Genomic DNA, 13564 nt, shown 5'->3' with positions numbered 1-13564 from the left:
GTATCCTGGAATATCCTGAGTTGGAAGGGACCCACAAGGATCAAAAGTGCCATGGATTTGTTCAGTATTCTGAGCTGCTCACAGGAATAGTCCAAATCAGAAAAATAATCAGAAAACAATAATCAGAAAAGATCTGACTTTATGATCAGAACAAATCTGACTTCATACAAAGCTTGGCATTGGCAGAAATATCCCATAAAAGACCCCTTGTGCTGGATCCAGTCAGAGCAGCAGAGTTTTTAAGCAGATGCTCAAGGTGCAGTCGCTTCATTATTCAATTATGACAGAATTCTCCCCAACAACTTAATGAAGATTCATTTGTGATGTATTAAACCATTTTTTCTGTTGAACATAAAGATCAGTGCTAGGAGCTATACATTCTGCGAGATAATTGCACCATGTAATTCTGGTGCTTCAACAATTTATACTGAAATATTGATGGATATGTTCCAACATTCTTCTTTTTTTTTTCTTTTTAATTCTTTTTGCAAGCATATTTCATAATCTTTTAAATATCTCTCCCCTGAAAACTTTAATGTAAAGTACAAATCCTCTTATGTAAGAGAGTTTAATGCATCTGGATATTGCTAAGCAAACAAAAGCATTTCAGAGCCGTTTCTGTTCTCAGAAATAATAGAAATTGGTAACAGAAGGTATTGTAAATATGAATTTATGAGGAATATGCAATAGCAGAAAGGCATGACTAAGAAAAAGTTCAGGGTTTCTCTTTAATATCAGAAGCACAAAATATCTTTTCTGATTTTTCATTAGCATAACTAAGTAAAGCACCCTTCCATTTTCAAATAGGAATTTATGCTAAGTGGCATTTTGCATAATCTCCTTAGGAGAGGCCCTGTGGAATTTTGCTGTGTGTGGTTCCTGCATTGACCCAAGACCCGAATCAAGAAATTGAGATGCAGTGGGGTTGAACAGAGCAGTGAGGAGCATCTCGGAGAAGGAACCTTACTCAGAAATGGGTTGGAAGAGTTCATTCAAGGGGTTTGAGTGTCTGCTGTGAAAAACAAACTTCAATCAAGTTAATAAGTAGCCAGGATAAAGGATTTTGTTGTGAATTTATATAAACTGCGCTGAAAACTCTTCGGTTTGCTCTAGGAGGAAAGTTTTGGAAGATTGCTGAGAGCTTTGCTTTACCCCGGGGGTTAATTGGCACAGAAAATGTGAGGGTTTACCTGTGACATGCTCTCGGTTGCTGGTGTGGGAACAAACCATAAACTGGAGAGGAGGACCTGTGAAATCCATAAAAACTCCTGCAATTTGTCACAGTGTCCTGTTCAGGTGTGAACTCCCAACGCAGTTTCTGTGTCTGCTGATCTGGGTTTGTTGTTCCCCTGATCACACCATGCCAAGATGGTTTTCTGGGTACTCTTTCCTGTTTTTTTCTCTCTTTTCGTGCAACTTTCCTGCACTTTTTCTCTGCTCCATCTGGGAGTGTCCAAGGCCAGGCTGGGTGGAGCTCTGAGCACCCTGGGCTATGGGAGGTGTCCCTGGCCAAGGTCACCATTAAGGTCCTTTCCAACCCAGGCCATTCTGAGGTTTCTGCTGAGGATTTATGTACAGCTTGTCCAGACAAAATTGCTGAACTCTCCTGGAAGTCTCCTGGCTGACAATGAGCCATGAGCCATGAGCCATGAGCCTTTTTTCCTTTCAGCTCCTTCCCTAAGCCCACAAGGCTGGATACTTTCTGTGAGAATGGTGACATTCCATCACCAGGAGCTGCCCCTAGACGCTCATTCCATGTCACACAGGTCTCCAGCAAGAATCAGATCCTAAAGAGTGCCAGGCCAGCTGCAGTGTCCCAATCCCAGTGTCCTGAGCCTGTTCTCCATCAGAGTGTCCCAATCCCAGTGTCCTGAGCCCGTTCTCCATCAGAGTGTCCCAATCCCAGTGTCCTGAGTCCGTTCTCCATCAGAGTGTCCCAATCCCAGTGTCCTGAGCCTGTTCTCCATCAGAGTGTCCCAATCCCAGTGTCCTGAGCCCATTCTCCAGTGCAGCTGCAGTGTCCCAGTCCCCAATCCTGAGCCCATCCTGCACTGGAGCTGCAGGGCATTGCTGCAGCCTTGCCCTGGCAGCAGAGATGTTGTTGCAGTGCCCACCCAGGGCTATTCTCCTTGGGCTCGTGCCATCCTTTCTGGGCAAGGGTACAGATCATGTCCTGACTGTGCCAGCCACGCTGCTTGTGCCTCATTTCTGCCTGTGAGCCTGGCTGAACAGAAAAAGGATCCTCTCTATGTATTTATATCTGTACCAGGGGTGTTCATGGATCATCTGACACCTCGGGATGGTCCTGGGGGATGACAACGAGACACCCAGTGCTGCACAACGTGTTTTGGCAAGCAGGAAGGGGTGGAAACCCCATGCCCGCCTTTCCTCCTGCAAGTCTTCATGTTTCTTTTTGGCACATCCCCGCAAAGAGGAACAAGATGCAAAACCCTGCCAAAGCTTCTTGTGGAAGAGATGACATTTATATTGTTATGCAGTTTGCTGATCTAAACATACCATTGCCTTGCTTTGATAGCCCAGGGCAAGTGATAATCAGCTTGTTTGGTGGGCACCCTGCCATCTGAAAGGGGGGACACAAATAGAGACAGTTTGTGCATCATCCACCAGCCTTGCAGGAACACGATTCCCAGCTGAGAGCGTGGAAATGTGTCTGTCTCCTGAGCGTGTGCATGTTGGCATGGAAAAGAGAAGTGACAGCGTTCAAGAGAATGGGTTTGGAATAAATCAGGGTTGTGTGTTGAGGCTGCTCCGAGCTGGCTCTCACTATGTAAGTCACTGGTGGAAATGGTGGAAGCTCTGGGAGGCACCAAATTTGATCAGCTGGGATGAGACTTTGTGGGACTGCTCTGCATGAGGAGCTTTTCTTCTCTCTTCATCCTCTGGGGCATCTCCAAAAGATGTTTGGTCTTACAGGTAACAGGGAAGATGAGGAACTCAGGTTCCTGGATTTTCTTCTGGGCAATTTGCCCTCTCCGAGTGCCTGGCACCACCTCGTGTGTGTTCCAGGACCTGGATTGCATTGGTGCTTCAGGACTGAGGACTTTAATCAGGGCTTGCTGGAAGGGTCTGGATTGCTGCAGTGGATGCATGGATGGATGGATGATGGATGGATGGATGGATGGATGGATGGATGGATGGATGGATGGATGGATACAAGTCTTTGACCAAGGCATCCGTGGAAAACAAGGACAATGGACTGTGTTTTCTGCCAAGGAAGACCTTGAGGCTCAGGAGCAGAGTGGGGAGAGTGTCTGGTGTCACCTGTGAGTGCCCTGATTGAATGAAGCTGCCTTCAAACCACAGGAAAACCCCCTCTGTCACTCCAGGAGAAATTCTGGTTGGATTTAAGGAGAGGAGGAACCCCAGACCTGGGAGAGTGGTGCAGCTCAGTGAGGCTGTGGCATCTCTAATCCTAAGGATCTTCAGATTTGTGTGGACACCAGCAGATTCCATTTTTAGTTAAGCCATGATTTGAGTGATGGTTCAGGTGACTCTCAACCATCTTTTACACCCTCTGCACTTCTGTTCTACAAACCTCTCTGGAGATTTTCTGGATTTGCAGTCAGATCAGGAGGAGCCTCTCCATCCTCACTTCCAGCAGCATCTGAACTGCCCTCCGTGCCATTTCCCACCTTTTTTTGGCTCTTTGATGCACGTCCCTTCCCTGTTTCCATGCACCCCTTTCCTATTTGCTTGTTTATCCCTCAGAGCGGATTTTCAGGGCTGTGTTTTAGGGAAAGCTCGACCTGTGGATGTTCCACAGAAGCAATTACCTTTCAAAACCCCTGAAGATGGGCTGAAAGTGGATACTTACATGAAATAAAGGGGGGCTTTGGGTGTACAAACAGAACTTGAGTTCTTTCTGGTTATCTGGCCCTCATCCCAGCCTTTTTGAAGGATAATCATCGTTCCAAGAGAGGTTTTCATGGACTGTAGCATACACTTTATATTTCACTGTGTAATGGAACCTTCCCTACACTCAAGGAAAACAATTTACAGAGCTAATTGCTGAAGTCTGCAGATATAATCCTTTAAATGGGTTCTGTTAGATAAGAGTTTATGTTAAAAAAGAAGAAACGTTCTAGAGGAAAATTATTGTTTAGGGAACATTGATTTGCATGAATTAATGTTTTCACTTCAGCTGAGAGTTAAAAATGGATACTTAAGCTAAGCCCCATTTCAGTGTAACATCAATGCTTCATTAGTTCTGGTGTGAGCTGAAATCCATTGTTTGTTTGCTTTTTTGTGCCGTCAAACTTCAGCTGGCACCGAGTCAAACTGTCCCAAAGATTTCATTTTTTGAATTAAGAAATAAAATAAAATTTAAAAAAAATAAAAGCCCTGCATGGACTGTGAGAGGGGAGGATGGCTCAGAGCTCTCTTTGTTACTCACTGCTTCAGTTTAGACATTGCTCTCCACCCTCCTGTCTCAGCCTACTTATCAGGGAAATTAAGGGTGGTGTTAATGATCTTACCTGACACCGTTGTGGCAGGAATGAACTGATGAATATTTGCACAGTACAATATTTGTACAAAGGTGCTGCATCACTTGTGCTGCAGGAGCAGCCATCTGTCACAGCTCTCAGCTTTAAAGTCTGCAAGGAGCGTTTGGGGCCGGGGTAACTTTTACAGAACTTGGGGGTTTGATTGCTGGTTTTTTATGGCTTAGGTTTAATTCAGAACTTAGCCCAGGTCTGAGCCTGCTGCCAGTTCTTATAGTCCCTAAAATTTGGGTTATAGCACAAAATGAGAGGTTCAGCACTGTTTAGGAGGTGTTCGTAATGAACTAGACACAGTATTTAATGTAATTTAATTTAATTTTAATCCCTTTTCTCGCATGTAGCCCAGTGCTGGTGGCAGACTGAGGGAGACGGAATAGCCCCAGCCTTTCAAAGCCACTCTGTGGAACACAGAGTATGTGGATTTGTTCTCCATGGTTTTCTTTAATTATCCTGCAATTTCTGTGCTGTGCTTACCTCCGTTATATTCAGAAGAAGATTTCAGAATAAGGGATATCCAAAGAGGAAGAAACTAAGGAAAATATTCACATTGAGGCCACTCCCAGCACGTGACCAGAGCTGGGCTCTCCAGCACTCAGCAGCTGAGGAAAATCTGGAGTTAATTTCTAATTTCACCATGGATTCCCTTCTTTTGCAGGGTCTGCCAGTGCTGGTGAAGTCTTTTTTGTGAAGCACACAGAAAATCTGCCATCCCAAATCCATCTCCTTCCCACTGGCCGACAGCCTGAGGAGGAGCTGTTCACAGGTGAGATGTTCCATCCATCACCTGGAGGGATCAGCCTTTGTTCCTTGTGCCAGCTGGGAATTGAACTGAGAATTAAGAGCTCAAGAACTTTTAAACTCAGATTTATTTGTGTATTTGTAGTGTGATACATCACATGAACCCATTGCTGCCTCAAATTTTTAACTTGAAATTAAGGGGTGTGAAAAGGGAAATCATTAAGGACCCTTCCAGCTCAAATAATTCCATGATTCTATGAAGTTCCTGGGTGCAAAAACACATATTAAGTGGAAAACAGACTTGACTCTCACTGAGATCATTTAAACCTCCCTTTATTTTTTTGGACACCCACCATCCTGCTGGGAAAACTGGATTTATTTTTGAAATCCCTAATTAAGGACGGGAATTTCACATCAGGCAGATGCTGTCACTTTGTCCCAGCCCTTCCAGCAAAAATCCATGTGCATTTTGGTGCCTTGGGCTCTGAGACTGGAGGATGGCTCTGAGAAGCATTTCCCTCCTGGGAGCTGCAGTCAGGTTGAATCCCAAAGTTACAACACAGGAAGAACCCCCTGAAAACAGCAGGAATTGCCACAGGATTTGGGCAGCAAACACAGGTTGGGACACTCTGGGTATTTGCTTTAATCCCCTCTGCTTCTATTTTGAATTTGCTGTGTTCTTACTCACTAAACCACTTTCCTTTTTGGCCCTGTTTGCCCGTGGCAGAAGGAGGAGGGATATTTTGGAAGCTGGAGAAGTGCCAGTAACTCCTGCAGGTTTTTCTGCCCCTCTCAGACACTGACCCTCTGTAGAATTCCCCACAGAGATTCCCCAGCCTCCCACAAGGCATGGACAGGATTCAGGTTCCTGAAGGTCTGAGGGGATGAGGGAGTTGGGATTTAGGGGCTCCTGCTCCTTTAGGCTCAGCAGGAGGGATTCAGGGAGCCTAAATATTGCCAAAATATGGCCAAAAAATCAGGAGCAAGTGCATCTTGAGCTGGCTGGAGCTCTGAACAACCCAGGGCAGTGGAAGGTGTCCCTGTCCATGGAGCTGGATGGGCTTTGAGGTCTCCTCCAACTATTCTGGGAATTCTATGAGTCTTGATTTATTATTATTTTTGTAAATTATTTTTTGTTTCCTCCCAGCAGAATGGGAGTTCCAAGGGTCTTGCTGCCATGCTGCCACACGTTGTGGTGTGGTTCAGCAGGAATTCCTGGGGGGAAAAACTCCAAACCTGTCACAGAGCAGAGCCTCTCTTTTGGAGGAGTAAACAGATCTCACTTCTATTTTTTTGTTTCCCTTTTCCCTTGAGCTGAAATTTGGGAAATCCATTTCACACCAGGTGGTGAGGCTTGGACCAAGCAGGAAAAAATCCCCTCTGGTGTTTGCTCATTTACTTAGGTGCCCAGAGCTCCTCTCACCACTCCCAGAGAAAGTTTGTGCAGGTCCTAAAATAATTCCGTGCCTCTGGCCCACCAATATCCCCATTTGGTCAGCCTTTTATAGAGTAATTACTGTTTGACATGGCACTGCAGCTGGGGCTGGGCTTATTTTGGGTCAGGAGATATAAAAAGCTGCTTGTGAAGAAAAAAAAAAAAAGAAAAGAAAAAGATGCCTGTGTTTGTTGATCTGTCATCCTAAACAAATGAGTGCAGGGAGTTGTTTTTTCTTATTCTTACTCACTTCTTTTTGTGATTTATTTTGCTTTAAGGGTTATTTGTGAGAGAATTGGTTGGGTACCGAAGGCATCCAGCCTGGCTAATTCAGATACATCTCTAATTACCAAAATTCTAATTATTCTGGGCCGTCGTGTTGGTATTGGGACAGTTTCACGGGGTGGCACAAACCCAGGAAAAGGGGTCAGGGCTTAACCATGGGAAATTCATTTTCCTGAACTGGTGATGGGTGGGAAGAAGCACCTTGAGGGGAAGGTCTGTCCTCCAAATCCTTGGATTTCTGAGCAGGCAGCTCATTCCCACAGCTCTGCGTGGTGTCAGGAGCGTTTTCTCGAGTCCAACATCAAAAGTCCCTTCTCATTTCAATACCTTTGATATGCACATGGATATTTATGCACATGGATTTCACATTCTGGCCGGGGATGGGTGTACAGGAGTGCAGCCAGGGAAGGGGAAAACAGAACCATGTGCAAACACGAGTCACTCCTTCCCTGCCCCCAAATACAGGTGCCTGTGTGGGAAACAAGTTGTGAAGCTGTTTATGGGAGCAGAGCTCAGGAAGCTGGGATATTATATCCCCTTTTACAGTTTCCCATGCTGGGCTGGTTGTTTCACCTCAAAATTTAGGCATTCCACTCGATTTCACAGAAGATCCCAATATTTTAGTCATCTTAGGGAACAACGTTGTCCACTGGGAAGGAGGAAGTGGCTCTGGATCTGGAATCAGGGCTTTGGTTGTATTTTTTCTGTTGGTTTTACGGCCTGGGACAATCCTTAGCACTGTGCTGCACCTCTGTTTAACAGCAAAATGGGATTTTAACACTGAGTTACCTTGCCCTGAACTATTCCAAGATGAAATTGAAGTTTTTGAGAGCTTTTGGCATCAGAGGAAAGGAGCAGTTATGAGAACTATTCCTGTGGTTTGGCTTTATTAACCATCCCAGCTTCCTGAGGAATTGTATCCATGGAATGGGGCTGGGGAGCAAACCAGGAGCAGACAGGCAGGATCAAATCCCTTCAGGGGCAGTTATACAACAAAGCAAGGAGGGCTGCACCCTGGCTTGATTTGTCCTGTCAAAAATTCCAAAATACACATGAAAAACCATTTCTTAGAACAAAAAAAAAGACAAGAGAGCTGATATTTCAATGGCTGTTGAGACGAGGGAGATGTGAAAATGAACACTTTGAGGATTTTATCTCTTGAACTGGGAATCTGAAAGCAGAAGGGATCTGGAACAGCCCTTGGCTCAGGAATGGCTCTCAGGTTTCTTGGCTCCTGTTCTCCATCGGCTGTGCCAGGCAGGTGGGGAGTGGAATCCTGGAATCCTGGGCTAGAGGCAGATCCACCCTGAAAAGGGAAACAGAGCCATGGACACGATTTTCCCTCTGCTGGGTTGGGGTGTCCTGTCAGGTATCCATCATATTGGATAGATTTTGTCAGTATCCATCACATTATTCCTCATATTCATATTCATATTCATCCCCTTGCTGTTTCTTCAGGTGCTCCATCCCAGCTCTGATTTCTGCTGGATATTTCCATATTCCTGGTAAGAATCTGATTATTTTTTTCCAACTACAGCAAATCTAACATGTCCAGGTAAAAGCTCCTGTAGGAAGTAATAGGAAGGAGAAAAATTTGGAGCCAGGCTGTCAGGGATGAAATCTTATTCATCCTAAAATTACTCTGAGGCTTTTATTGATCAGAAAAGCTGCACTCAGAGGCTCTGTCTTGAGTAGCTACAACAGGTTTAACTCACTGTTAAGTTCTTACTTGAGTTCATTTTATCATCCTGGCTTTTGCTTAATTCCATGCTTCTCTTCAAGGCAACAGGGAAAGCCTCACATGGTGCAGAGACAGAAAAACAAGTGCAGCTTTCCTTCCAGCCCATTAATTCTCTTCCATGGAGCTCTGCACCAGTGTGAGCACACGACTGGGAGGAATCACAGGGCAGACATCTCCACATTGCAGAAGCTCCAAAAAAAGTGGATTTGTTTTGAAGCTGGGCTTAGTTCGTTTGTCCAAAGTCGTGGCCGGTTTTGGGAGCTCAGAACATTCTTGCTGTTCTGCCTCAGGATGAAACTTAGATCATAGGAACTGCAGAGAGATCCCAAAATATTTGAAGCTGTTTAAGTAAATGTAGACCTAATTCAGAGTTCTTTGCTGAGTGAGGCCAAGCAGGGATTTGAACCTGATTTTTATGCGCGCTCTTTTCTTCTCTCTCCCCCTTTCAACTCCAAGTTCCATCTTATATTAAAGAAACCATCCCAGGGGATTTCATAAAAATGCTTTATTCAGGTCAGACTTTATTTTTTTTTAACTGACCTGGTGTTTTGTGTCCAGCCACCCCCACCCCTGAAACAAATAAATAGGTTTAGCAGTGGAAATTTTCTGAGGAAATTTTCCTGTCTTGATCAACAATTTGTGTCATTTTACAACAGTCTGGGTTAGAACTCTGCCTAACTGTGTAATATAAAGGACAGAGAGCAAGGGGAATGTCCAGGATGGGAAAATCTGGTATTCAGGGGACAGTGTCCATCCAACCTCTGCTGGGTTCATTGACCTCTTGCTGTCCTGGACAGAAAAGGAAACTCCAGTTTTTCTTCCCTAGTCCGGATGCTGACTCACCTGAGTGGGGAAGGCAAACAGCCGCAGGGCTGGCGTTCACTGGTGTCCCAGTGTGCCTGGGGACAGCTCACCAGCTGCTTGGCTTTGCTTTTTGAGTTACTCACCCCTCTCCTGGTCCCCAGGTCTCTGTCACCGCTGAGTAAGTTCTTTCTCCCAATTTGTTCCAAAGCCAGGGGCAATATTTGGGTGTTTGTTGTTTCCTTGATGGCCAGTGTCAGTCCCAGCCTGTTTTGCTGGGTGCTGGAAACCTGTCCCGACTCCTCTGTCCCTTCCCTGTGCCTGTTCCCAAATGCTGCCCTGCTCTGGGGTGGATTGATGAGCTGTCCCCGTGCTGCTGTGTTTCACTGCCCACCACCAGGATGTCCCTGTTCCCAAATTTCTGCAGCCTGGCCGTGCCCAAGCAGCACAGACAGTCGCAGCCATCCTGGTCCAGTCAGGGAAGCTTTGGGGTGTGTTCCCACACTCTCTGCCTGCTCCAGAAGGTTTCCAGGTCCCTTCAGACCAAGAAACTCCCTAAAATCTCACTGCAGAGGGCTTCACTTAGGGTGCTGTGACACTTCCCCTGGTGTCCAGCGAGCACCCAGCTGGGGATATCAGTTCAGCCAGGCTACTGGGAAGAGGCTGAGCAGTGCCCAGGCAGGATGCTGATGGCCCTTGAGTCCTGCTGGCTGTGGCACTGCAGGTACCAACCTGCCACCCGTGCTCGCCTCGGCGGGCACGGCTCATTCCCGCTGCTGGGAATGCAGAGACACGGGCAGGCAGGGCTGGAATGCAAATGCAGCCCTGCACAAAGTATTGATTCCGTGGCTGGCTGGCTCTCCCCTGGTAATAGGCCATAGGCAGAAGGCAGCAGGGTGAGGAGGAGGAGGAGGAGGAAAACCTGTCACGATCGTTCGATGGGAGGAGAACGCCGTGGATTGGGCTCGCAGAGAGCAGGGCTGGGGGGGCTCTCTTAGCAACAGCAGAGAGCAGCTCTGCCCCCTCCCAGCCTGCAACCAGGCTGGAAAGTTCCTGATGATGGCCCTTAATGTATTTGTCTCGCTCATGCCAAGTTCGTACGTGATCTGGGTGACTTTGCCGGCTCATCCCTCTTCCCTGTGGCCTCTGGAAAGGCTAGAAGGAAATCTTTTCTTTATCTCTCTGCTAAAACCAGCAAGTGAGCTCAAGGAAAGGGATCAGCTGCTGGATTCGGTGCTGTGCGAGCCCTGAGAACAAAAGGGAGTTTCGTGTTCTCTCTTTGTGGTTGGTGTCTTCCTCTTGACACCTTCCCAGGGCTGTCTGGTGCCACTTTTGTGCCAGTCTCTTGTGCCAGTGTGAGCTGGACACCTGGACTGCGTTCCCATGTCTGCCAAAGAGTCCTTACATGAAGTCAGGTGAATCCCTACCCTTTAAACTCCAGGTCACTTTGGTCTTTCTCAGTTAAACCCTCCCTGTGACCTGTGGGCTGACAAAAGCCTTGCCCCTTGCCCCTTCTCTGCCTTACAGCAGGAATTGCTCTTTGTGCCTCTGTGCCTCTCCCCTGCTCAATCTACCACTGCTTTAACCAACCAAAACATGAAAATAACAGCTGAATTTGTCCAAACCTTCAGAACATTTCTTGGAGACGAGCACTGGCACTGCCAGCACGGCGACCTTGGCTGTCCTCCCCTCACCTGCTGCCTCCTCCTGCTGCTCAGCATCCCCACCTTTGGAGGCAGCCATGGGTTTGGCAGGATTTTTATTCTGGTGGCAGCCGTGGGTTTGGTGAGGGTTTCCATAATGGTGAGCTGTGGGTTTGGTGAGGGTTTGCATGCAGGTGGCATCCATGAGTTTGGTGAGGGTTTGATGCTGGTGAGCTGTGAGTTTGGTGAGGATTTGATGCTGGTGGCATCCATGGGTTTGGTGAGAATTTGATGTTGTTGTCATCCATGGCTTTGGTGAGGATTTGGTGTTGTTGTCATCCATGGGTTTGGTGAGGATTTGATGTTGTTGTCATCCATGGGTTTGGTGAGGGTTTCCATGCTGGTGAGCCATGGTTTGGTGAGCCCTGCACTTGTGCAGACAGCAGGGACAATAACAGCAGCACCAGCGGGACCTCTGGAGGGTGGCCCACGGTGTCTGGGTCAGGGAGCCTTTCACTGCAGTGACAGGGAATTTAGTCAGCTGTCATCGCTTCTTAATTAAAAATAGCTGAGACTCACTTACATTCCTGTGCTGTGTGCTGGCTCATTTGTCATCTTGTCCTCTGCTCTGCAGCACAGCCCCCAGACACCTTCGGGAGCAGGCAGAGGGGGGAAATTCCTGCGGCAGGTAAGGGGAGCAGGGAGCAGAAAATCCAGGCCAGAAGCTGCTCCTTGGGTCAGGAGCTGAGCAGGGTTCAAAGGGAATGAGGACGCAGAATAAAATGTATTTATTTTACAGTTATTTATATGTATAAACCCATTTTATATTTATTTATATATACAAAAGCTCCCCCAGGAGAGTCAGGAATAAATCAAACTGTGCTGGGGCTACAGGAAACTTTCCTTGCAGACAAACCAACTTCCATTTTTCCATCTTAAATTTCCAGCATCTTCCTCTGGCCCAGTGCTCCCAAAAAACCATTTTTCTCTTTCAGTCTGAGCCAGGCAGACCTTTCCTAGGAACATAAGTGACTGGATTCCTAATTCCATGCTAAATGGAAGTTTGTGCTGTGATTGCTATCACCTTCCAGTAGGTTTCACTGATTTATCTGGCATATTCCTGAGGGGACAGCGAGCTGGGAGGTTACCCAGAGGTTCAGGAGCTGAAGAGAGAAAGAAACAGCAGGCTGTGATATCATTACTGAGGGAAAATGTATCCCCCTCCTCCTGCCAAAAAAAAAGGATTTACTGCGATTCTCGCTAATGCTCGGAGCCAGGGGACAGTTTTGGCATGGTGAGAACTTTTTCTGGCTTCCTTTCTCCAAGTAAATCTGAGGTGGAAGGGCATGAGGCTGCCTGACTTCCTGAACTGGAAGTTGCATCTGGATTAGCATATTTAATTGCCTGGGATTGGCCTAATTTCCATGAATTTCACTAATCCATTTTGGAACCTGGGTGTGCGTTCAGTCTCCACGGCCTTGGGCAGTGATGAATTCCAGCATTAAATGGAATATCGTTGGGTTGATTTTATTGTTGGGTTGTTGGATTTAATTCCAGCATTAAATGGAATATCGTTGGGTTGATTTTATTGTTGGGTTGCTGGATTTAATTCCAGCATTAAATGGAATATCGTTGGGTTGATTTTATTGTTGGGTTGCTGGATTTAATTCCAGCATTAAATGGAATATTGTTGGGTTGATTTTATTGTTGGGTTGCTGGATTTAATTCCAGCATTAAATGGAATATCGTTGGGAAGGCCCATCCAGGATGTCCTGTACAACACCACCAACCTGCAGGAGGGAGGGGATGGCTCCTGCCTGCGTTTGGATTTGCTCATCCCAAACTGGGATAACTCCCCTGAGAAGGGAGGCAGGACCAAACCTCCCAGGCTTCACCACCCAGTGCCCAACTGGGACCAGTCTCAGCTCCCAGTTCCACTGCTAAAAGGGGATTTTTCTGCCCATCCAGTGATTCCCTCAGGAATGTGTTCCTGCTGACTTGACTGAAGATCCAGGGACACTTATGGATGTTCTAAAACCAGTTTTATTTCCTGCACAGGGGAATTTCACATGCAGCTTATGGGATCCACCTGGTTTAATTTAATTTTTTATCTTCAAACTGGTTTGGTTGGTTTTTTTTTCTTCCCTGAGTCTAGTTCAAGAAAGCTGTGGAAGATTTCATAGGGATAAGCAGGGAAGTGAACTGATTTAGTGAACTGATTTTTTTGAGGATTTTAAGTTATTCTGAGGTGGGCTGGAACTGAAAATCAGGAGCAACAGGTAAAAGCTCATTTGAAGCCCAAAGCTGAGGACAGAGCTCCGTGTTAGTCGAGACATTTTCACTGCAGAATCTTTTTTTTTTTTAAACTAATTAAGCTCTGATGACTTCAGCTGTATTT

General features: G+C 46.4%; 1 long non-coding RNA gene across 1 annotated transcript in view; it reads left to right on the top strand.

Annotated features, from left to right (window-relative positions):
- The first annotated feature begins 5175 nt into the window (after positions 1-5175).
- The window catches only part of LOC120508394, a 72526-nt gene continuing 64137 nt past the window's right edge, over positions 5176-13564 (top strand). The window contains exon 1 of the long non-coding RNA XR_005628978.1: positions 5176-5286. This is a non-coding gene — a long non-coding RNA (uncharacterized LOC120508394). The remainder of the gene's footprint in view (positions 5287-13564) is intronic.

The sequence above is a fragment of the Passer montanus genome, unplaced genomic scaffold, assembly GCF_014805655.1.
Source record: "Passer montanus isolate IOZ18808 unplaced genomic scaffold, ASM1480565v1 scaffold47, whole genome shotgun sequence".
NCBI classification, from domain to species: Eukaryota; Metazoa; Chordata; class Aves; order Passeriformes; family Passeridae; genus Passer; species Passer montanus.
Note: the sequence above shows the minus strand (reverse complement) of the source record. Positions and strands in the feature narration are given on the sequence as shown.